The 24,914-nt window shown below is 44.5% G+C and overlaps 1 pseudogene; it reads right to left on the bottom strand.

Moving 5' to 3' along the window:
* LOC134626804 (transmembrane protease serine 9-like) overlaps positions 1 to 24,914 on the bottom strand; it is a 90,680-nt pseudogene that overhangs the window by 14,815 nt on the left and 50,951 nt on the right.

Here is a 24,914-nt window from a genome sequence, read left to right as displayed (position 1 = left end):
CGGGGAACCATGATGTTTTTGTCTGCTGGGGTTAAAGCTCTCTGCAGAACACAGTCACATGACTTTGATGTCACTCTGTCATCTTGTCCTGTTTTAAGTTATTTGAGTATTTTAGATGAAGCACAACAGCTGCTGTTTTTAAACGTGATACAGAAATAAACTTGACACACAGACAGTAGATGGTCGTCAACATGTAGTAGCTGTCTAATACCACTTGGGGGCAGTGTCAGATACACAGAAACTATACTTTCTTTTAACCAAGGATGTTTTTGGCCTGACATCATCGTGCACACTCAGCATGCTTGCTGCAGGTCCAGCACTTCCAGACTGTTTAATTCACATAATCATTCTTTCTTGTTTTGAACTCTGCACAGATTTAACCTCATGGAAACATTTTATTGCTCTAAATATTTCTGAGACAGCAAACTTGTTTCCTGCATTATTGTCATAATTTCTCTAAAAACAATCAGGTGTTTTTATGACCCACCATTTTCTTTAGTCCTGCCCCAGCCGGTGACCCAGCTGTTAACACCGCTGTAGAAGGTGCTGTCTGAAGCTGCCAGGCAGACGGGAGAAATGTAGCTGGTGAAATTCACAGATGAGGAGAGCTGCAGGAGGCAGATGTCGTTGTTAAATGATGTAGAGTTGTAGTTTGGATGTGGAATGATCTGTGTTACACTTTGAGATACTGCATTGGGATTAGATCCCTGTAGAGTCTGACGGCCCAGAGTCACAGTCACTCCGCTTGGGTCGGTGCTGAGATCATCAAGGAACACAAAACAGCATGCAGTTATTACGATGGCTAAAAAGAAATGATATTATTGACTTCCTGCCCTGTTAGATATTTATCCTGTTACACCCTCAGCCCCGAGATTAAGACCTTTCATAATCTCTTTATGATAATCAGTGTTGGGCAAGTTACTTTGAAAAAGTAATTCAATTATAGTTACTAGTTACTTCTTCAAAAAAGTAACTGAGTTACAATATTCTAAAAGTAATTAATTACTTGAAAAGTAACTTACTTTTCTTACTTTAAAAAAAAACGTTTAACCCTCTGGGGTCCAGGGTATAATTGGCCATTTTTTTACTACTTTTGATTTTCCCTCCACATTTCACCTTTAAAAACTATTTACTTTGCCTTGTTTGGTATCATCCTTTTCAGCACAACCTCACGTGTCTGAATTTACAGTCATGTTTTCATTTTGATATACTGTATTAACACAATTGATCTAAAATCAGACAAAAACCATAAAATCAGAGTAGAAAAAGTTATATTTGTTACTGTAACAACCACAAACATCTTTAATGAATCATATTTCATAACTTTAAATGCAAATATAAATTGTCAATTTTAAAATCCTATGCACAAGTTTACTTTTACCCTTTTTTTAAATAACCATTTCAAACTATTTACAGAACAATCAGCTGTTCTGCATTCAATAAGATGCCACACAAATTATTTGTGCCACTCCAAATATTTCTGTCCACTATAAAGGAGAACATCACAGCTGATACCTGCAGGTCTGACAGCAGCAGGTGTATCACTCCTGTTTCTACCTGGAGACAGCAGTCGCCTCATTGTTCTGACACACAACACAAAACTATCCACAACACTACACACTAACTACACAAGACAACACATTAACTACACACTCCAAACACGCTAAACGTCACAAATCTCTCACATCTCAAAACTCGCTCTCTCTCTTTTTCTGCTCTCTCTCTCTCTCTCTCTCGCCGTCACTCCTAAAACTTCTGCTGTTTTTTTTTTTGTTTTGGTCATAAGCAGAGAGTGCTTGCTAGTGCTGTGCTTAGACAGTAAACGTGACGAAACTATTGAGGAAAAAACACACATATATATTGTTTATCATGACTCTGGTTTTACGTGGCCTATCAACATAATTTATAAACTGGTATATATCACCTTGTTGCTTTGTCTTTAAGTGGTCGTGTGACTGGCTTACCACGACTACTTTATTCTTCCTCAGTCAAACAGCAGCATTCATGCGATTGTTTTCCCCCTCAGCTCCAGGTGTTGTGCTAGACAGTGATCGTGATTTTCGCATCCGCGGGAGCGCGCAGCTGCTTAAAGCTGTAGCGTCCAGATTACGTAGTCAGCTACTTTTGCGCAACTGATATAAGATGCGGTAAGCTGAACACAGCTTCAACCGTCTGTTTGTTGAAAAATAGTAACGGACCGCGTTTCCTTGTTAGTAACTGTAACGGCGTTGTAACGATAGGAATAGTAATGAGTTAGATTACTCGTTACTGAAAAAAGTAACGCCGTTAGTAACGCCGTTACTTGTAACGCCGTTGTTCCCATCACTGATGATAATACATCATGTTTATTGTGCAGCTTCACTCTCATTACTCACGTATTAAAGCAGTGAGCAGCAGTCAGCACCCACTGACTGTTAATGAGGGATCCTCCACAGAAGAACCCAGATATTTCCAGACTGACCTGCCAGGGCCAGCTGCCATCGGGGGCCACCTGTCCTCCTACAATCCTGGTGTTCAGAGCCGCCTGACCACAAACTGAAGACAGACATTAAAACACAGAGTGAGCATTACTGTATGAGCTGTAAACTCTCAGCATTACAAACTGCTGAGTGAGGACACAGTGATCCTGGGAGTCTACAGTTCACTCACAAACTAATATTCATATGAAACTAAAGATTTATTACACATAACAGTAAATCATTACACAAAGAAACTTTATCTTACCATCCAGCTGTGACTCAGACTCTGAAACACAGAATACAAACAATTTTAAAATGAATAATCTTCATTCATCTGTCTGTGATTAGTTCACTGTCTGTAATTACTGTGTGAAATTACAGTTAATTTAACCTATTTGAGAAAATGTGAGATAAGAAATTCAGAGGTTTCAAACACTACGTCTCCTCATCAGAGGCTAGGGTTGCCAACTCCCTGAAAAATAAATAAGGGACACCTCGTGGCCAGGGCCAGGCAACCCAGCTGTCTTCACCCTTCCCAGTGTGGTGAATTTTGTAGCTCTTTTTTTTTGTGTGTGAAATTATTTTTTTAACCATTTGACTTGAATTTGATTTAAGCAGATGCATATTCTTTGTGATATGACCATATGGGAAACAAATGATCATTTAGCCATTTATTTTTAGCTCAAAATGACAACATGATTACGCATCATAACTCATCATCATTATTCATCTATGTATTACTTTTATGTATTAGTCATCTATTTGTTGTAATCATCTATCCTTGCAGTTGTTTATTACACAAAATAAATTATATTATCACACTTCTGGCCACATAGCGCTGATATTCACTGCACATGCCCATATTAACCTTAACCAGAGGGTTTAAAAAAAACAAACCAGTGTTTACATACCATATCTGCTTCTGCCGTGGCCTGGTGGACAGAAAATTGGTTAAGGGTTCCCTGAGCTTTCACGCCCCTCATGTTCTTCATGTGCCCACCATTAGAAGCATGCCTATGGAAAAAGTGCGCCGGCACACAGTGCAGTGCGCTTTATAGGTGTTATCGTGCACTTTTCCAGCCAGGTGTTTTCCTTTTCCCATTCCTCCCTGTACTTTTGCAGCCTTTTTTTTCTTTCTCTGAGGGGAACAAACATTGCTGGTCTAATGCTGGGCTTACACTGTACGATTTTTGGCCCATTTTGAGCCGATTTTTGAGTCGTGCGACCGATTTGGTGATCGGCCCGATTTTGGCCTTCATCGTGCATCGTGTAGTACACGTGGGGTAACGAGAAGCGATTAACACCTCACGACCAGCTCCCGATCATCAATCACTCGTGAGGGTGTCACCGCAGCCGCTCACACTGCTCACGCGCAAACACGTAAACGTCGGTGAAAAAGACGGAGCAGCACGGCTGTGCAGCGTGTGATCTGGACACAAGTGATGGAGGCACAACTTGTAGAACTTTGGAAAGCTCATCCGAGCCTTTTCGATGTGGCCTCACAAAATTATCACGACCACAACAACCGTGAAAATAGTTGGCTCTACATTGCTGCTCAATCACAGCTGCCTGATCAATGTTTTTCATTAGCAATATAGCAAAGTTGATGGTGGTGGTGTGCGTGTCTGTGTGAGTGAAAGACAGAGAGGGAGAGTGAGCGACAGATTTTCTGTTATAACCTTCATTTTATGGAGGCACAGTGTGAGCACTCAGGTCGCATCAGAGCATCGAGCGGTATAGTGTGAGACCCTGCATCGTGACCTACCAACTTATAACCCCTGCGAGTCAATCGTGCAGTTTTTCTTTTTTATAAATTTTATTTTCAATCACAGCAGCATGTTAATAACAAAACTTTGAACATACAGTAGTGTGCTGTTCCGTATTTGCAATACCCCAAAAGATAACAGAAATAGAGAAGGAGAAAAAAAATATATATATATATACATATATAAAAAATAAATAAATAAAATAAAAAACCAAAGAAACCCCTACAAAAAAAAAAAAAAAAGGACAAACAAACAAAAATAGAAATAAAATGTATAAGGGACATTCAGTGTACAGTTAACTATGATAATGATGTATAGATATGGTATCCGGTCATGATGAGGTGGTCATTTTAAATGTTTCCATGTACACCAGGAATGGCTGCCATGCCTTAAGAAATTTGGTGGTCGAACCTGCCAGTGTATATCTCATCTTTTCTAAATGCAGAAACCTCATGAGCTCTGCAAGCCACTGTTCATGTGTGGGAGGAGCTTCCTGCTTCCATCTTAAAAGTATAAGGCGCCTTGCGATAAGTGAAGCAAAGGCAACAGAATTCGAATAGTATTTTGGCAAAGTGATGTTTTGAGGTATCACCCCAAAGACAGCCGTTAGAGCAGAAGGATCATATTTAACGTCATACATCTCTGACAGAGTGTTAAATATAGACACCCAATAGTTATGAAGATTGGGGCATGTCCAAAAGGTATGAAGGAGCGAACCTGTTTCTGCTTTACATCTGTTACACAGAGGGTCAGCTCCTGGATAGAACTTGGCTAACTTTTCCTTGGAGATATGTAAACGGTGTAGGACCTTGAATTGGAGGAGTCCATGCCTGGCACATATCGAAGAAGAGTGTACCCTATGGAGAAAAGATTGCCAGAGTTCATCTGTTATAATCATCCCAAGGTCTTTCTCCCACTGTGCTTTAAGGATGGAGAGAGAAGGAGATTGAAGATCTAATAATATAGCATAGATTTCTTTAATCGCCCCTCTCTTATGAATGTTTATATTAATAATTTTATCCAAAGAAGTTTCCTCAGGTAGTTCCGGAAATGAAGGAAATCGACTCTTTACAAAGTGGCGAATTTGTAGATAGCGGAAAAAATGTTGCCGAGGAACATTAAACTGCTTCAGGAGCTGCGTGAATGAGGCAAAGATCCCATCTACAAAAAGGTCTTTGATATTTCTAAGGCCATTACTCTCCCATATTTTAAAGGCAGAGTCCATCATGGAGGGTGGGAACATATGATTTGAGCAGATAGGTGGTTTAATTGACATTAAGTGTAACCCAAACCTTTTCCTACATTGCACCCAGATCCTGAGCGAGTCATACAACAAAGGGTTACGTTTATAAGTGTATAGTTCTAATGGGAGAGCTGAACTCAACAAAGCTGATAAGCGCATTTTGCCACAATTGGATGACTCAATTTGGAGCCAAGCTGGAGTCTCTGTAGTAAAATCACTCATCCAGTACAGCATAGTTGCCGATTTGCTGCCCAATAATAAGACTGAAAGTTTGGCAAGGCTAAGCCACCCATTGGTCTAGTTCTCTGCATGAAATCTTTACGAATTCGTGGACTTTTGCCATTCCAAATAAATGCAGAGATATGCTTATTCAGTGTTGTAAAATACTTATTGGGTAAGTAGCATGGGATACATTGAAATAAATAAAGGAACTTGGGTAGTATGTTTATTTTGATAGAATTGATGCGGCCAATTAATGACAGTGGTAAATTGTTCCATCTCTGAAGATCTGTCTCAGTATTCTTAAGCAGCGGGACAAAGTTTCTTTCATAAAGATCTTTGTATGAGTGGGTAACCTTAACCCCCAAATAGGTCACATACTCTGATTTAACGTTAAATTGAAAATCTGAAAATGAAATCTTCCTGGCTATAGAGTTGACACAGAGAAGTTCACTTTTATGCAGGTTCAACTTGTAACCTGAAATATTACCAAAACATTCAAAAATGGCAAAAGCACGGGGAAGAGAGCACAAAGGCTCTGACATATACAGCAGGAGATCGTCAGCATATAAGGATATTTTGTGCTCCTGGTCACCTCTGAGGATGCCCTTAATGCAATTGTCAGCTCGCAGTTTAATCGCCAATGGTTCAATTGATAATGCAAAAAGAAGAGGGGATAAGGGACATCCTTGTCTCGTACCACGGAGAAGTGGGAAATAAGAAGAGAATAACGAATTTGTTCTAACACGTGCCATAGGTGAGGAGTAAAGTAACTGAATCCATGAAATGAAATTAGGGCCAAATCCAAATTTATCTAGAGTATAAAACAGATAATCCCACTCCACCTGGTCAAATGCCTTCTCAGCATCGAGTAATAAGGCAATTTCAGGGGTTGTAGTTGACTTGGTGTGTAATATGTTTAAAAACCTGCGCAGGTTGAAAAAAACATGCGTACCCTTCACAAAACCTGTCTGATCTGGAGAAATTAACAATGGTAGATATTGCTCTAGCCTGAGAGCAAGTGTTTTTGACAGTATTTTTAAATCTACATTTAAGAGTGATATAGGACGATATGATGAACACTCTAATGGATCCTTATTTGGCTTCAGTAGGAGTGAGATGGTTGCTTGCCGAAGCGTTTGGGGAAGACATTTTGAAACAAATGACTCAATGAACATGTCTCGTAATATAGGTGCTAAACTGTCTTTAAAGGTCTTAAAAAATTCAACCGGATATCCATCCGGACCTGGAGATTTGCCATTCTGCATCGAGCTAATCGCCAATTTAATTTCTTCCACTGTAATTTGCTCCTCCAATTGGTCTCTGAATGCCGAGGTTAAAGTCGGAACCGTCATTCCATCAAAAAAGGCCTCAAACAGTTCAGGTGTGTTTAAAGATTCAGAATCATAGAGACTGGAATAGAATATTCTGAAACTCTCATTTATTTTTTGTGGTGTAGTGGTGACATGTCCAGATTCAGTCCTAATTTCAGGGATTATACGAGTTGCTTCTGATTTACGAAGCTGATGTGCTAAAATTTTAGATGCTTTTTCTCCGTGCTCATACCATCTCCCTCTAGATTTGAGAATCATAGACTCTGACTGCCGGGTTGAGATTAAATTAAATTCAGTTTGTAACGTTAGTCTGTGTTTATACAGTTCTGGAGAGGGGGTTGTAGAGTGTTGCTCATCCAATTGCGAAATAAGGTGTATCAATTCAGAAAGACGTTTCTGTTTCCGTTTTCTAGTATATGAACAGTATGATATAATATGGCCCCGTAAGAATGCTTTTAAGCTTTCCCAAACCGTACTGTAGGCCATGCCAGGCGTAATATTTGTTCTTATAAAGATATCGATTTGTTTGGAAAGATATTCCACAAACTCCTTATCTGACAAAGAAAGAGGATTGAGTCTCCAGGAGTACACAAAGGGTTCATCCGGGAAGCTGAGTTCCAAAACAAGTGGACTGTGATCAGATATTACTATGCTATTGTATTTACAAGTCTTGATATTGGGAAGCAATTTCTTGTCAACAAAAAAGTAATCTATACGAGAGTATGTTTGATGCACTGCAGAAAAAAAGGAATATTGTTTAGTGGAGGGGTAGAGAAATCGCCACGCATCAACAGCCCCATAGGTTTGTAAATATGACTCTAACACTAATGAGGATTTAGGGAGCAGAAGTCTTTTATCTGAGGAGCGATCTAGTACTGGATCCATAACAGTATTCATGTCCCCTCCAAGGATCAATTGGTGTGGAAGGGAATTAAGAAAGTCATTGAAAAAAGTTGAGTCATCCCAATTCGGAGCATATACGTTCGCTAAAATAAGTGAAGTGTTAAACAGGGACCCTGTCACAACTACATAGCGACCATTTGGGTCAGCTATTGTGTGAGAGACAATAAATGGAGTATCCTTATTGATCAAAATTGCTGCGCCCCTGGCTTTACCATTGAATTTGGAATGAAAAATTTGTCCAACCCAATTTCGTCTTAATCTTGCATGATCTGTATTCTTAAGGTGTGTTTCTTGAAGAAACGCTACATGTACTTTAAGATAAAGAAGATGAGAGAGTACCTTATTTCGTTTCACTGGGTGGTTCAATCCCTTCACATTCCAACTAATAAAGTTAACATGGCAGCCATTACTCACAGCAGTTGAAATGCCATCAACAGAAGTCATCACCATATAAGTACATAATGAAAAAGGCGGTTCCAAACGCAAATACCAATTCTATCATGGGTGTACACTGAAATGTTGTTGTTAACAAGAATCTGAGCAAAAAATATACAACAAAAAAAGAAAAAAAACAAAAGAAAAAATATATAATCCCCTCCCACCCACCTCCCCATATTCAGTGTTGTCCCCAAACGACACACACCAATTTCCCAAAGCTCCCCTGCTTCTATTAAGAGTCCCATTCGCCTTATTCATAACCACAGCCCCACATAAGCAGAAGCATCTGAACTATGAATCACACATGTAGTCCAAAATATATTCAAGTTAGAAAGTCACAAAGTCCAACATATTAGAGTAAAATAATTAAGAAAAGGAAAAAGAAAAACTCCCACATCAAATTTACCTGTAACCGAAAAACGGACCTGTTTCACTTCTCATCAAAGCTGACCTCGGAGTCCCCTTTAAGTGACAAGTACTGGAATATAGTTAACCTCCCAGGAAACAAAGGGCAAACTCACCAACATCTGAGATTTCTAAATGAACCTTAAACATGAAACTAAGCTATACCAGAGAACGTCCGTTTATTGATTGACAAAAATATAGTCACGATGGTATGAAAGTCCCGGTGGCTCTTATGAAATGTCATTCGGGAGATGACTCAAACTTGGAGACAATGAAATCTTTCACTGCTTTAGGAGAGTCGAATACCTGTGTTTCTCCATTAAATGAGACTCGAAGCCGGGCAGGATAAAGAAGACCGTAGCGAACTCCGTCTTTTTTCCGTAGTAGTCCCTTTACCTCGCTGAAAGCAGCCCGGCGTCTGGCCAGGTCGGCGCTGTAGTCAGGAAAGATGAAGATCTGCTTCCCTTGAAACTCTAGCCGGCCTTTCTGTCTGGCTAAGCGCTGTATCCGCTCCTTCTCCTGGTAGTAATGAATGCGAACAATGAACGGCCGCGGTCGCCCTCCCTCCGTGGGCAGCGCAACCGCCGCTCGGTGAGCTCTGTCCAGGATCGTAGCCTGCTCCAAGCCACCGGGACCACCCAGCACAACGTGCAACAGATCAGCCACAAATTTAGTTGGATTCCCTTGTTCGGCTCCCTCAGGCACTCCTAATATACGCAAGTTGCATCGTCTTCCCCGATTCTCCAAGTCGTCTGTTTTCAGCAGTAACTTCTTGTATTGGTTACTCAGGTCTGCGAAGCATGTCTCCATAACTTCTAGCCGCTTATCCAGGTTATTCAAGCCTTCCTCGTGTTCGCCCAACTTCTCAGTACATTCGTCAAGAGCGGTTTGGATGGGCGAAATGGCTCGTTTAATTTCGTCCCGTAAATTGTCATTTTCCTCTTGAATCACTTCTTTGACAATGTCCCGGAAAGCTAGCAGTGTCGCCGGAGCGACGGTAGTTTTGCTAGCGGTCTCTGAGCAGCTAGCCTGCACTCCTTTAGCTGACTGCTTAGGAGGCATTTCACTTCGAGATAAGCCAAAAAGACGAAAAGAACAAGAGCCAAAACAATGCTGACTTTCTTAATAGAGCTTAAGAAGTCTCTGAATTGGGCCACAATAGGTGAACCATAAAGTAATTTAACAGATAAATGGGACCTCGTGGTTTGCGCGTCTACTCCATAACACGCCCCCTGTAGGCTCTCGTCAATCGTGCAGTTTGAAAATCGCACAGTGTATGCCCAGCTTTAGGTGTACTGTCGACCGCAGTGTCGGCGCTTGTTTCCCTGTTGGCCATGCTTCTTGTTGTGGTCATCTGTTGTCTTCCGGTATTTTCTCCGTAAGCGACCTTTCCTCGACCAATGAGATAAGCGGTAATCTGAATTGTCATACTCGAATTGTCATAAGTGTGCTGTCAGCTCATTGGTCACAAAGCAGGAGAGGGGCTGGGAATTATGTTTTCAAACAAAGCGTTAATTCCATTAACATTTATAGACTACTTTTGATTCTCACTGTATTACGGGACAAAGTGCGTCCCTTATTAGCTCAATACGGGACGATTCCGTTTTTTAAGGGACGGTAGGCAACCCTATCAGAGGCTCCTGTGTTGTTGGTCCGTCACACACCAGCAGACATGCAGGTGCATGCTTCAATGAGAAACAGTGTGATGCGTGTAACCTGTTATGTTATTGTTTGTATGTGTTTGGGAAAAGAGGTGATTTCATGCAATAAAAAGTGCTGATTTCATCCTGTAGATATCTGCTCTGTCAGCTGATCTGTAGATCTGACCCTTTGAGGAAAACATCAAGCACAGAGGGAACAGTGTCTGACTGCAACTTGTCACTCCAGTGAACCACCTGACGCACTGATTCACTAAGTTCTGTCTCTAGTTAGCTAACATAAACTAGCATCGCCCTCTTCAAGTTCCATAACAAAAGCAGCCGTAGCTCCTAACCGTCTGCTAGGCTTCACCTCAGCTAGTTGGACTTGCTAGCTAGCATTAGCTGAAAATTTAGCACATCATGGTGTACTCAGCTAACAAAACAGAAACAGAACAAAACATGGAAGCAAGCAAAATGCTAACGCCAAGACTTTAAAATCTGAAGTCCAGTAATCTATGAGTAATTGTGCAGTCTGTGTGGCCATCTTTTATATACAGCCTATGGTTTTGGTGAGCCTCCAGGGGGCGCTAGAGGAACTCCAGATTGCTGCGTTTGCTCTGTTTTTCCGCTCTGGTTGTTTATGTGGTCGTTCATCTGTTGTTTTAGCTCTGACATCAGACTGGTTTTACCACCTTTCCAGAAGATCATTTACATACCATGTTTCCGTAAGAGTTTGTGTGTGTGTGTGTGTGTGTGTGTGTGTGTGTGTGTGTGTGTGTGTGTGTGTGTGTGTGTGTGTGTGTGTCAGCATGATTAAAACACGTTTATCTCACAAACAGAAACCGCACAGAGAAATATAGCACACACACTGCATGTCGTACTACTAATACTACGCCTGTATTACTGCAGTACCTGACAGGATGTTATAAGTATGCAGTGAGTGTGTGAGTTCACCATCAGATGTGCATTCAGTGCATTTGTGCTCAAACATTCAGCTCAGCACAAGAAGAAAAAAACACTAAAGTTCTGGGTTCAGTCTCCGACCCACTTCCTGCTCTGAGCCGTGATGAAGGACACCCGTCATCACACCTTCAGCCATCAGTTTATTAACTGACAGACATCAAATTATACTAAATAATTATTTAGTTCAACCATCTTTTCCTAACATCTCATGAATGAATAACTAATAAAAATAATAATAATAATCAGCCACGAGAACCTTTGTTTCTCCTCGTCTGTCATAAAAACTTCTTCTTCAAAATATATATTAAAGTTATGTTTACTGAACATTGTGGATTTTAACTGAACCCACCAAATTAGTATTAAAGTAAAGATTTTTTTAATTTAAAGGTTATTTTCCTGCAGTGTCACTTTAAAGTGAAGCGATGTGCTCCTGAGTGTTTTCACCCTCTGAGTCGTACCTGATGCAGGTGTGTGCAGAGAGCTCTTACCTTGGGTCAGGAGCATCAGCCCAGCAGCCAAACACATCACTTTGTAGAAAGCCATCGCTGTAAAATACCTCCAGACCTGCTCAGGCTTAAATAACCTTCCTCTCTCTCCCTTTCGGTTTGCAGTAAAACACACCTTTCTCATACACCTGTCTGACAACACGCCCAACACCTCACTGCAGGTTACCTGATCTGCTTCACATCACAATCATCAGATTAAACAGGAACTTTTTAATAACTTTTCTAGGATTAATCATTAATTTAACAGGAAACAAAAGTCTGCTCTGCTGTGGCAAATAAAAGTTATTTAAAGGTTTAACAGTCCTGACTGATGTGTACAGGTGTAAGAATGGGTGAGCTGAGCAGCAGCGTTTGTATTGAAGTGAAATGCATTAACTCAATCAAAAACTACATAAATAAATCCTGTTGCTGACGATCATTGAGATATTTAAAAAGTGGTTTTGTTTGTTTTGTTTGCACTATCAGGCATGGATGGGCCTCCCCAGAGCCAGAACCTCAACATCACTGAAGCAGTGTGGGATCATCCTGACAGAGACCAGAACGAAAAGAAGAAACATCCAAAGAAGAGACCTGAATGTCCTTCAAGAAGAAGAAGAAAGTAGAGAAAGCTCAGACTGTGCTGAGAATAAAGGTGCTCACACCAAACAAGCTCGTTAGAGTCATACAAACTCTGTTTGACCCATCAATAAATGCACATGGTTCACATTTTACTAGAAAAGCAGAAAGAAATGAGGCTCAAGACTTTTGCACATTACTGTTCAGTTTTTAAACATTAAAGTCATTATAGAATTTTCATGATGACTTTCCGGAAAATAAAGACTGCTTCTCTTTAATGTGCTGTAATTACACGACGATGTTTCTGTTTTACTATATCCTCAACTAGATGAAAACGAGTCAATTCTTCAGTCTGATGAGCGTTTGTTCACTCAGACGTTAGATCAGCAGGAATATCGAGCACAGAACTGTAACAGAACTACATTCCTGTAAATCTGTGAAACAGGAAGTTTTATTTATAGAAGCAGCTTCACTGAGAGATCATGAAAGAGAGATACACCACACATCTGCCCTGTGAACGAAAACAATACATTTCCATCCTTCATTAATCTGCAATGACAGTGGGACTGGCACAGTGGGGGCTGTCCACTCAGGAAAAAACTGGTCAAACTACATCAGGTTTCGCTGCACTCACTGCACCAACTGGACTGAACAAAGAGGGAAAGTCATCAAGTGTCCCTCATGATGTTGTACTGACAACTGCCTCCCCTTGTCCACTGACAAAGGACAAGAGGAGGCAGCGATTATATATACTATACTATAAACTATATATACGGGAGGAAGTGGCTTTGACTTCCCAAATGCCTCAGCAGCGTTGGACTCTACAGCAATGGGATGCTGTTGTTGCCTATCCCTAACCTGGCAGAGGAGTTCAATCAGAATCAGAAAGACTTTGTCTATTTCCAAGGGGCAAATAACATACAACAGCATAATGTTGAAGATAACAATAATAACAACAATAAGAACAGAATACACAGAATATACAGTTTTAAAATTAAAGTGACTGAAAGGTGAATAAATAACTGTAAGTGAGTAAAAGTGAATAAAGTGTCGGTAGTATAAAAAGAGTATAGAGTAGTTTATGTTTCTGGTGGGGGAAATGGTCTTATCTGCTGGAGTTAAAAAGCAGAGTGGCTTTGGGGACAAAGGTGGCTCTCCTCCGCTCAGTCCTGCAGGAAATGCAGCGGAGGCGTCGCCCAGAGGGGAGCCATTGAAATGCGGGGTGAAGAATGTGAGAGGGGTCGTTGATGATTTTGGCTGCCTGTCTAAGGGCCTGTTGGCTGAAAACCTGTGCCAGAGTTCTGACAGGCCAATGATTTTAGAGCACACTGATGCAGCGTGCTGCAGTCTGTTCCTGTTCTGAAGGCTGAGGAAGTGGAACCAGCAGGTGATGGAGAAGGTCATGATGCTTTCCAGGAAGGCATAGTGTGCAAAAGTGAGGCTTGAGATGTCGCTCACAGACTCTGGGACCCCATAGTGAGAGGTGCTGCTCCCACCTTAGCAACGGGGAGGAAATGGACCCCAACCACATCTGTGCTACAGGCCAAATCTGCTCTCCGCCATCATGACGTGGTGGGTAACAGGGCAGAGGAGGATTTGGTCTTGGAACAGCAACACCTCTCTGGCAACAGGGGTCTGTAACCGACGGTCGAAAAATGGTAGGGGTGGAGGTGCGTGGACAGAAGGAAAGAGCCAGACATTCCAGAACCGTAGCGCTGGCAGCGTCGCTGGGTGAATTGGGAGAGTGTTGAAAAGAGGAAACTCACATGGAAATCTGGGGAATGGAGGCTAATAGGCTACGTTTCATCATCAGAGCCACATATGATGTGCTGCCTTCCCTCATAAATCTGCAGCTGTGGTTTGGAAAGGACCCATCCTGTAGATCATTGGTTAAATGATCACCAAGTAATATTTGTTTATGCAGACCTTCTGTAACTGTGGGGGCTAGTCCAACCAGAACAGTATGGTGGGGAGAGTTTTGTTCTTCCGGTACTGCCATTATGTTTTGTTGTGTGCTGGAGTACGCATTAAAGTGTTACAGCAGACTAACATCCAGAGTGATCAGTGGCTCATCGCATCACACGAGAGTACTACACATCCTGCCCCCTGTGTACAGTCCCAGCAACACTCAAACACATCTTGGTTGGTTGTAGGACTAGCCTTACTCGGGGCAGATACACATGGAGACACAACCAGGTTCTATTAAATTCGTTCTTTTGAATTCTTTTTCCGACCGAGAAAGACTTCCGACTCAGAGCGGTCAAGCTCAAAAAAATCATCTTTATTGTACATTTCCGGAAACAGAGAACTGTAGACACGAGCACGCACCCAGAGATGTCGAGCTGAGAAGGTTGAGTGCAAGATGAAATCTATCAACTTTTCACGAACCAAGTGGAGCATCGGCTTTCATCAACATTTATCCGGGAGGGAGACAAGCCGAGGACGAGCCCCTAACCCCGGACATGGGCCCGCTGAAGGTCACCAGGGATTGGCAGATGCAAGTGGACTTGGACCAGAGGCTAATTTTTCCCACAGAGATCGTAACAACTACTCTGCGACCAGACCTCGTCCTTTGGTCTAACTCCCGAAAACTTGTGTACGTCATTGAGCTGACGGTACCATGGAAGGAAGCAATTGAGGAAACATTTCAGCATGAGAAGCTGCGGCATGCCAATTTGGAAGCTGAGGCAGAGGCTGGAAGATCAAAGTGCGCCGGTGGAAGTGGGGTGCAGGGGCTTTGTTGCCAGTACAACAGCTAAACTGCTTAAAGATATGGGATCAGGGGACAGGCACAATGGCAGGCTATAAGAGAATTAGCTTACACTGCTGAGAGGACCAGTCACTGGCTATGGCTGACATCACATGGGCAGCTAAGGTAGTCAGCTAACCGCTAGACACACGCCCAGGATTGATCTGTGGTGAGGTTACCACAGCAAAGGGCATGAGAAGAAGTGAGGCTCTTTAAATATTAAAGAGGTAAGTATAACTTTTGCAGTGAATTGATAAATTGTATAAAACTAAACAGAAGAAATTAGAAGAGAAATAAAAATGTAACATAAACCAGTGACACACTCTGAGGCCTGATCAACCCTGGCAGGGCTTCCCTGGATTGAGGATGTCTAGTGATAATGGCCGAAACACCCAATGAATCCAAGGTCCACTACTGATGATGTATTACAATCCAAATTAGATTTCTAATCCCCAAACCTAACCAAGGAAGGTAAAAAAAAAAAAAAAAAAACCCTAACAAAATGGCAGAATAGCTTGTGATAAAAGACCGAAACAGCCTGTGAAGTTGAGGCACACAATGATGAGTCCCACCGGTAAAGTTTCCAGGCTGCCTTCCCTCATAGTAGCATCCCTCAAGACTTTCTCCATCTGAAGCAATGCATTATCAGGGATAGTAACATCTACTCCTTTTATTGAAATAATACAATCAGAAGGGCAACCAGGGAAGTGGAGACAGATGGGGAGAATGAGACATGGCTGAACGAAATCACCGAATCACAAGAAGAAAAGCAAAACTGAAAGCAAAGCACAAGTAACACTGACTCTCAAAATAAAGCAGCAAATGGGAAAACAGACACACGAGGGTGTCACAGTTCTGGGTCTATCTGACCCAGTATTTTGAGTTTATTATGTTTTGGTTTATTTTTGAGTAATGGATTGTTTTCTTATACAATACAATACAATACAATTTTATTTATATAGCACATTTAAAAACCACAGGCATGCCAAAGTGCTTCACAAAATGAGTTAAGAGCAATATTAAATACAAATATAAAGCATAAAATACAAAATACACATAAAATATACTAACAGGCAGGTGACATAACTAACCAATAATAGACCAGGCATAGTAGGCACAACCCGAAAGGCTGAAGGTTAAAACATTATAATCATTAAGAAGTAATAAAAATAAGTTCCAATACACTAAGGATGTGGGCTCTAAGAGCTGGGGAAGGCAAGGCTAAACAAATAAGTTTTTAATCGAGATTTAAAAGATTGAATTGAATCAGACGCCCGAATAGCTAGGGGGAGGTTATTCCAGAGGTAGGGTGCGACAGCGGCGAATGCGCGGCCACCTCTGGTCTTGAGCCGAGATCTCGGTTGCACCAGGAGCATTTGGCCTGCTGATCTAAGCGCTCTCCCAGGGATATAAAAACTGAGGAGATCCGTAAGATAGCTGGGCGCGGTGTTGTTTATGATTTTAAAAGTGAGCAATAAAATTTTAAAATCAATACGAAATTTAATAGGGAGCCAGTGCAGGTCGGAAAGAACTGGAGTAATAGACTCAAACCTGCCAGTTCCAGTTAAGAGACGCGCAGCCGCATTTTGAACAAGCTGCAGTTTATGAATGAGGGCAGAATGGAGACCAGTATACAGGGAATTACAATAATCTAACCTTGATGTAACAAAGGCATGGATAAGTTTCTCCAGGTCCTTACGTGGTATGTAGGGCCTGGCCTTAGAGATTAGACGTAGTTGATAGAAACTCGATTTAACTACGGAGGACACATGTTTGTCCAACTTGAAGGAACTATCCAAGACAACACCCAGGTCCCTCACAGTGTCAGAAAGGGAATCAGCAAAGGGCCCAAAAATACCAGTTGATTCAGCCCGGGAGAAGGGAGTATCAAAGATTAGAATTTCAGTCTTCTTATCATTTAGTATAAGAGAATTGCTCAGTAACCAGTTTTTAACTTCATTCATACAATCAGAGAAGTGTTGCAATGACGACGTGACATCCTCAGCTAGTTCAAAATAGATTTGAATGTCATCCGCATAAAAGTGAAAAGAGAAATTGTATTTATCAAGGATTCGACCCAAGGGTAACAAATATAATGAAAACAGCATGGGACCCAGCACAGACCCCTGGGGGACACCAGAGGTAACAGGGGCAATGGAGGAGGCATAGGTACCCATGGTGACAGAAAAAGACCTTTCTGAGAGATAGGATTTAAACCAGCTAAGGGCACTGCCTGTGATTCCCACCAGATGCTCAAGCCTCATTAAAAGGACACTATGGTCCACCAAATCAAAAGCAGAGGACAAATCAAGCAAAATTAATACCACAGGGCGCCCTGAATCAGCAATTGAGAGAAGATCATTAAAGACTCTCAGTAATGCAGTTTCTGTGCTATGGCGTGGCTTAAACCCCGACTGGAATTTTTCCCCGATATTATTTGCATCCAAATAAGCTTGAAGTTGGGAATGAACAATCTTCTCTAGGATTTTAGACAGAAATGGGAGCTTAGAAATAGGTCTAAAGTTAGCGAGGTCATTCTGATCAAGGGAGCTCTTTTTGAGTAAAGGTTGCACTACAGCGTGTTTAAAGGCAGCCGGAACACAACCCGATAACAGTGACAGGTTAATTAATGATAAGATACAGGGCCCGATAATGTTAAACCCGTCTTTAATAATGCGAGATGGAAGGATGTCATGAGCAGCGTTTGAGTTTTTTAGGTGATCAACTATACCCTTAAGAGTAGGAAGCGAAACTGGATTAAACTGATTGAGGTTAGTAGAGCATCTTAATGCTGGTGCCTGACTCATCACAGGGGGGTGTGAGACTCTAAGAGATAAGATTCTGCCTGTAAAATGAGTTAAAAATTTTTCACAAAGGGCTAAGGAAGCCAATCTAGGCGTTTCTGGACAAGGATTGATCAATGAGTTAAAAGTTTTAAATAAAAAGCGTGGGTTGTGACTGTTATCCGCAATGACACCCGACAGAAAAGCCGTTTTAGCCAACTTGGCAGATTTCTGAAATTCCAGGCGGGTCCTGCGAAGGATATCAAAAGACACCTGGAGCCCATCTTTTTTCCACCGCCTTTCAGCCTGGCGGCAAACGCGTCGTAAAGCGCGTAAAGACTCATTTAGCCACGGCTGAGAGCAGCTTCTAGGCCTTTTTACTTTCATAGGAGCCACAACGTCCAGTAAAGAGGAGCAGGTAGAGAGAAAGGAGCTAGCAAAATCATCAACTGAAGAGGGTGTAGAACAATCAATGTCAGGGAGAACAGATTTAGAGAAAGCAGCTGAAAATTCAGCTACAGTCCCAGGATTGATAATGCGCACAAGACGCCGAGGACCCTCAAAGCCCTGGTCCAATTTGCAAAGATCAGCATCAAAGATGACTGGGAAATGATCGGAAATTCCAATGTTGCTGATGTCCCTGATGCAAATGTCCAGTCCATAAGAAAAAATCAAATCAAGAGTATGACCTTTAAGGTGGGTAGGTGCATCAACCCACTGGATAAGATTAAAAGAGTCAACTAAGGTTAGAAAATCCTTGGCAAACACATCATCTTTGCAACAAATGTGAATGTTAAAATCACCAGTGATAAGAACACGATCATAATTTAGGTAAAGAGAAGCTAAAAAGTCACCAAAGTCGTTAATGAAAGTCTTATTATATTTCGGAGGACGGTAAATCACAACACAGAGAGTCAAGGGGGTACCAGCAAGTTCCAGCAGCTGGGCTTCAAAGCTAGGGAACATTGGGGAGGGCAGGTGCCGTACGCGGAATTTATTCCTAAAGACCACTGCCAGTCCTCCACCCCTGCCCGAAGGTCTCGGTGAGCTAAAAAAGGCACAATTCGGAGGAAGGAGCTCTGAGAAAGGGAAAGACTCACCGGGACGAATCCAAGTTTCCGTCATGAATAGCAAATCCAGTCCTGTAGCAGTAAAAAAATCGCTCACAATAAAAGTCTTATTCGTCAACGACCTAACATTAAATAGCGCCATCCAAGTCGAAGTCGCCGAGTCGCAGTTGGAAGCACGTCTCAGGCGGCAGAGGTTGCCATAGCACACACCGCCTTTAGGAGGCTTAATCCAACATCGAGCTGACGAATAAACCACTGGGGCGGCAGGGCGGGCCTGGAATTCAGCGTGGCGAATCCATCGATGCCTAAACAATCTAAAGGTAAAGTGCTCCCAGAAAGTCGGGGGAAGGCGGAGAGGATCCACATCGACGTCGAAGCCAGCCACATACCGTGCCTTTAGGTAAGCCTTAATGCGGACACGGACACCACTCCGTTTACCCCTTTTCCTGTAGCGTCTCCTGCGTGAAGGAAGCGGAGGAAGCGGAGATCGGCGGTACATTCCTGAGAGGTGATCCGTCCGCGGCAGACTAGTATCTCCTAAATTACACCACGGGTCCGATCCATGAAAATATGACCCGTAGGTATAGGGTGGCCGGAGACTTAAAAGAGTAAGCCGGTCATAGGTTAGCAATGCAGAGCCACCTGAATAGCATATTAGCAGAAAAGTAAGAAGCAGCAGAGAGCAGTGGAGACGGCCTGCCAAACACACCGGCGCCATCTTGTAATGATAAGTGCAGTTACGCTGTACAACAACGTGTATTATTATCTTGTTGTGCTGATTATGGTGGTGGTGGTGATTACTGGTTTCTGTTCATTGGTGATTAGGATTTGTGTTCTCATGTGTGGGTTTAGGTGTCATTTTCTGTCTGTCTCTCAGTGTCGAGTCTGCGTCTTTGTGTAGTGTTCTTGTTTCCTGTTTTATTGTGAAGGTCTGCGTCTCATGTGAGTGTGTTCAGTTTTACCTCTGTCTCGTCTTGTTAATGACTCCCAGCTGTGTCCACCACCTGTGTGTAATCTCCTTGTGTTTCTCTGTGTGTTTTTAAGTCACGTCTTTAGTCATTGTTGTTGCTGGTCCGTCTGCGCATCCACCCTGCTCCATTCTGTGTGTCTCCCTGCTGTCCGTCGTCTGTTACCTCTGCTCATCCTCCTTCATGTTCAGGTCCTGGTTTGTGTCAGTAGGTTAGTTGTTCTCAGTTTAGATAGTTTCGGTCCCGTTTGCTGTTTTGTCCTTTTCATTTTGTGTTTAATAAACCACCCTCTCACCTTCATTCTTGCCTGCGATTGGATCCTCCTTTATTATTTTCCACACGGCTTATTTCACGCGCCGTGACAGTACGGACCAGCCAGCCATGGATCCAGCGGCATTCAGTCCACCCAGGGAGCTTCAGGAGGCCGTTATCAACTCTGCTTCTACATTAATTAACCAGTGGTTTGAGCATGAGGGAAAAACGTCTCTCTACACTGTGGAAGCCGACCTACAACACCTTATTTCCAGTTACCCCTGGTTATTGGACTCACTGCACCCGCTCGTACAGAATTTTGTTCTTTACGAGCTTCACCTTCACCCTCCCTCCGCTACCGCTCGCCCACTCGCTTCAATGGAGGACGTGCCGTCCGACCCGCCGGACGAGGAGTTACCCGGTCCGTCGGAGCCGTCTCCGAGAAGAAAGCGACGTTCGCGCCGCCGGCGCGGCACCCCACAGCCGGATGTAAGGACATGTAAGCAGTCGGCTGTGGTGAGTGAAAGGGACACTTTTCCTGCTGCGTCAGATTCAGTGACTGTGTTTTCTGGGGCTATTTTTTGTGTGCCTTCTGAAGATAACAATGATTTTTCCGTCTCACCCATGGCCACTGCCCCAAAGACTGCCTTTTCTGAGCCTACATTTTGTGTTAATGACTGTGTTCATGCTGTTGTGTCCAAGCCTGGAGTACCTGAGTCTAGCACTATGAACATAGGGAACTTAAGTGTCAGGGAAGTTTTTTCGTCTCCATCAGTTCATTCAGGGGAAGTTGTAAACCTCACCGAAGCAGTTTTTCCTGATCATGTTTTCCCATCTACACTTTCACCACAGTCTAATGTGGGGTCTGTAACACAGCTAGCAGGACAGTTAGCAGTTCAGTCAGCAGCCACGCTGCCCTCAGTTCAGTCAGCAGCCACGCTGCCCTCAGTTCAGTCAGCAGCCACGCTGCCCTCAGTTCAGTCAGCCACTCCACCACCTGTTACAACTTCGCTACTTGTAGCCCAGTTGCCACCAGTTCAGCAGCCTACCCACCCGCTCATTCAGTCACCATCCTCACCGTCTGATTCTAAGCAGGGAACACACTTCACCATTACATCTGCTGGTTCTCTTAAGCTGGCCACCTCAGAGACGGTTACTCCCTCTAGGGCCTCCCCAGAGGCTGGGTGTCGCTTACCAGCTGACTCTGGACCCCTAGAGGTCAAGACGCCAGCGCCAGCAGTTTCACTGGGGAACTCACCAGAGCAGTCTCGGCTCTTAGCGCCCCCTGAGAGCTCAAGTGAGTTCACCCGTCCGCCTCCGTCCTCTGCTGAGTGTATTGGGGAACACTTTCAGCCCTCTGAGGACTGCATCCCACTGTTGCTGCCTGAGTCTAGCCATTGTGCTGCTCAGTTCCAGCCAGTGTTCACACCGGCAGAGGTCCGCGCACCTGCTGCCTCAGTGTCTGTTTCCACTGGAGGGCCCGAGGAGCCCGTCCAGTCTCAAGCCACGTTAGCTGGGGGCTCGGGAGAACCCAGCCAGCTTCAAGTGTCGTCAGCTGGGGGTTCGGAGGAGCCCAGCCAGCTTCAAGTGTCGTCAGCTGGGGGTTCGGAGGAGCCCAGCCAGCTTCAAGTGTCGTCAGCTGGGGGTTCGGAGGAGCCCAGCCAGCTTCAAGTGTCGTCAGCTGGGGGTTCGGAGGAGCCCAGCCAGCTTCAAGTGTCGTCAGCTGGGGGTTCGGAGGAGCCCAGCCAGCTTCAAGTGTCGTCAGCTGGGGGTTCGGAAGAACCCAGCCAGCCCCAAGTGTCGTCAGCTGGGGGTTCGGAAGAACCCAGCCAGCCCCAAGTGTCGTCTGCTGGAGGGCCCGAGTCGCCCGTCCGGCCTCAAGTCACGTCAGCCGGAGGGTTCGAGTCGCCCGTCCGGCCTCAAGTCACGTCAGCCGGAGGGTTCGAGTCGCCCGTCCGGCCTCAAGTCACGTCAGCCGGAGGGTTCGAGTCGCCCGTCCGGCCTCAAGTCACGTCAGCCGGAGGGTTCGAGTCGCCCGTCCAGCCCCATGACTCGTCAGCTGGAGGTTCAGGAGAACCTAGCCAGTTTTTGGCCTCATCAGCTGGAGGGCCCGAGGAGCCCGTCCAGCCAGCCGCTGCTTCATCCTCGCCTGCAGCCGCTGCTTCATCCACGCCTGCAGCCGCCGCCTCATCCACGCCTGCAGCCGCCGCCTCATCCACGCCTGCAGCCGCCGCCTCATCCACGCCTGCAGCCGCCGCCTCATCCACGCCTGCAGCCGCCGCCTCATCCACGCCTGCAGCCGCAGCGCTGCCGTCAGGTTCCGCAGCCGTCTCGCTGCCGTCAGGTTCCGCAGCCGTCTCGCTGCCGTCAGGTTCCGCAGCCGTTCCGCTGCCGTCAGCTTCTGCTTCGTCCACGCCTGGCCCGGCCTCTGTGTCTTCGTCCACGCCTGGCCCGGCCTCTGTGTCTTCGTCCACGCCTGGCCCGGCCTCTGTGTCTTCGTCCACGCCTGGCCCTGCGGTTGCCAAGCCGTCGTGGGACCCGACCCGTCCTGTTCCACCTCACCTCTGCCGGCCGCTTTCCAGGCCTCTAATTGGGCGTCATGGCCGTCGTGGCCGGCCTCCTGCGAGGGATCGTCGCCGCTGCTGGCATCGCAGCTGACCTCCGGATCTGCTCAGTGGCCGCCACTGCCGTCCACGTGGCCGGCCTCCAGAACTGTTTGCCCGTCGCCGCCGCTGCCGTGTGCACGGTCGGCCTCCAGAACTGTTTGCCCGTCGCCGCCGCCACTGCCTTCCACGTGGTCTGTCTCCAGAACTGTTTGCCCGTCGTCGCCGCCGCTGCCGTGTGCACGGTCGGCCTCCAGAACTGTTTGCCCGTCGCCGCCGCCGCTGCCGTGTGCACGGTCGGCCTCCGGAGCTGTTTGCCCATCGCCGCCGCTGCCGTGTGCACGGTCGGCCCCCTGAACTGTTTTGGTACCTGTTTTGGCTCCTGTATGGCCGACCTCCGGGTCGACCCCCTGAACTGTTTGTGGACTCTTGTTGAGCTCTTGTTTGGTTTTTGGTGTTGATGTGTTTTCCTGTGTTGTTTGGACTGTTTGGACTCTTGTGCTCCTTGTTTTTTGTTTGGTTTCTGTCCCTCCTTCCTGGACCCCCTCCGCCCGCCCTGGTTTGGTGCTCTTGTTTCGTTCTGGGTTTTTTTGTTTGTGGCTGTCGGGAGCCAGCCCTTAGAGGGGGGGTACTGTCACGGTTCTGGGTCTATCTGACCCAGTATTTTGAGTTTATTATGTTTTGGTTTATTTTTGAGTAATGGATTTTCTTATTATCTTGTTGTGCTGATTATGGTGGTGGTGGTGGTGGTGATTACTGGTTTCTGTTCATTGGTGATTAGGATTTGTGTTCTCATGTGTGGGTTTAGGTGTCATTTTCTGTCTGTCTCTCAGTGTCGAGTCTGCGTCTTTGTGTAGTGTTCTTGTTTCCTGTTTTATTGTGAAGGTCTGCGTCTCATGTGAGTGTGTTCAGTTTTACCTCTGTCTCGTCTTGTTAATGACTCCCAGCTGTGTCCACCACCTGTGTGTAATCTCCTTGTGTTTCTCTGTGTGTTTTTAAGTCACGTCTTTAGTCATTGTTGTTGCTGGTCCGTCTGCGCATCCACCCTGCTCCATTCTGTGTGTCTCCCTGCTGTCCGTCGTCTGTTACCTCTGCTCATCCTCCTTCATGTTCAGGTCCTGGTTTGTGTCAGTAGGTTAGTTGTTCTCAGTTTAGATAGTTTCGGTCCCGTTTGCTGTTTTGTCCTTTTCATTTTGTGTTTAATAAACCACCCTCTCACCTTCATTCTTGCCTGCGATTGGATCCTCCTTTATTATTTTCCACACGGCTTATTTCACGCGCCGTGACAGAGGGAACTGGATACAGGAGACTCAAGAGGATGCAACACAGCTCAGAACTGCGAAAAGGGCTAAATAAAGTAAGCGGAAAATACATAAAAACCACCAACATTAAGCAAAACAGGAATCACAAAAACCCGGAACATGATGCTGGACGGAGCTGAGCCACCAGTGAGTTTCCTGATCTTTATTAACACAAACCAGCAGAAGCTCTTTCACTAAACTGGAGATTCAACTCATCTTTGTCTTTTTGACTCACGTCTGAACATCTGGCCTGCAAACATATATTTGTCATTAATGTAGCTCAGTTTACATTGGTCTGATTTCTTTCTCAATGGGCGAGTGTCAAAAAACTGCACAACATTAAATTTAATGGCAGTAAAACATGAGACAGTCCTGTGAGGGTGGAGTTACTTTTAGATACTCATAAGACATAGTTTTAGAAACACTTCTGCAGCTTTTTCCCCGTGTCTTAGTCCTGATGACAAACTGGATCTGCCAGTAAGAGAATAATAGCTCATCGGGGAAGTGTAATGCACAGTCAGTTTACAGGCACGCAAGTGTCAAGTCACAGCTGGCAGTGTTGCCAGTGCCAGGAAAGGATCTGAAGACAAGACACAAAAATGTCCCTGGTTAAATGAGTTAATAGATGACAAACAAGTGAGAATAAATGATGTGAGATTTCATGGAAGCACAGCCTTATTAAAGGCTCTGCGTTTGACACACCTGAAGCTTACAGAAGTTTTATTCAGATGAAGAAAAACCAACAGTATAAAGACAA

The sequence above is a fragment of the Pelmatolapia mariae genome, linkage group LG4 (assembly GCF_036321145.2).
Source record: "Pelmatolapia mariae isolate MD_Pm_ZW linkage group LG4, Pm_UMD_F_2, whole genome shotgun sequence".
Taxonomy (NCBI): domain Eukaryota; kingdom Metazoa; phylum Chordata; class Actinopteri; order Cichliformes; family Cichlidae; genus Pelmatolapia; species Pelmatolapia mariae.
Note: the sequence above shows the minus strand (reverse complement) of the source record. Positions and strands in the feature narration are given on the sequence as shown.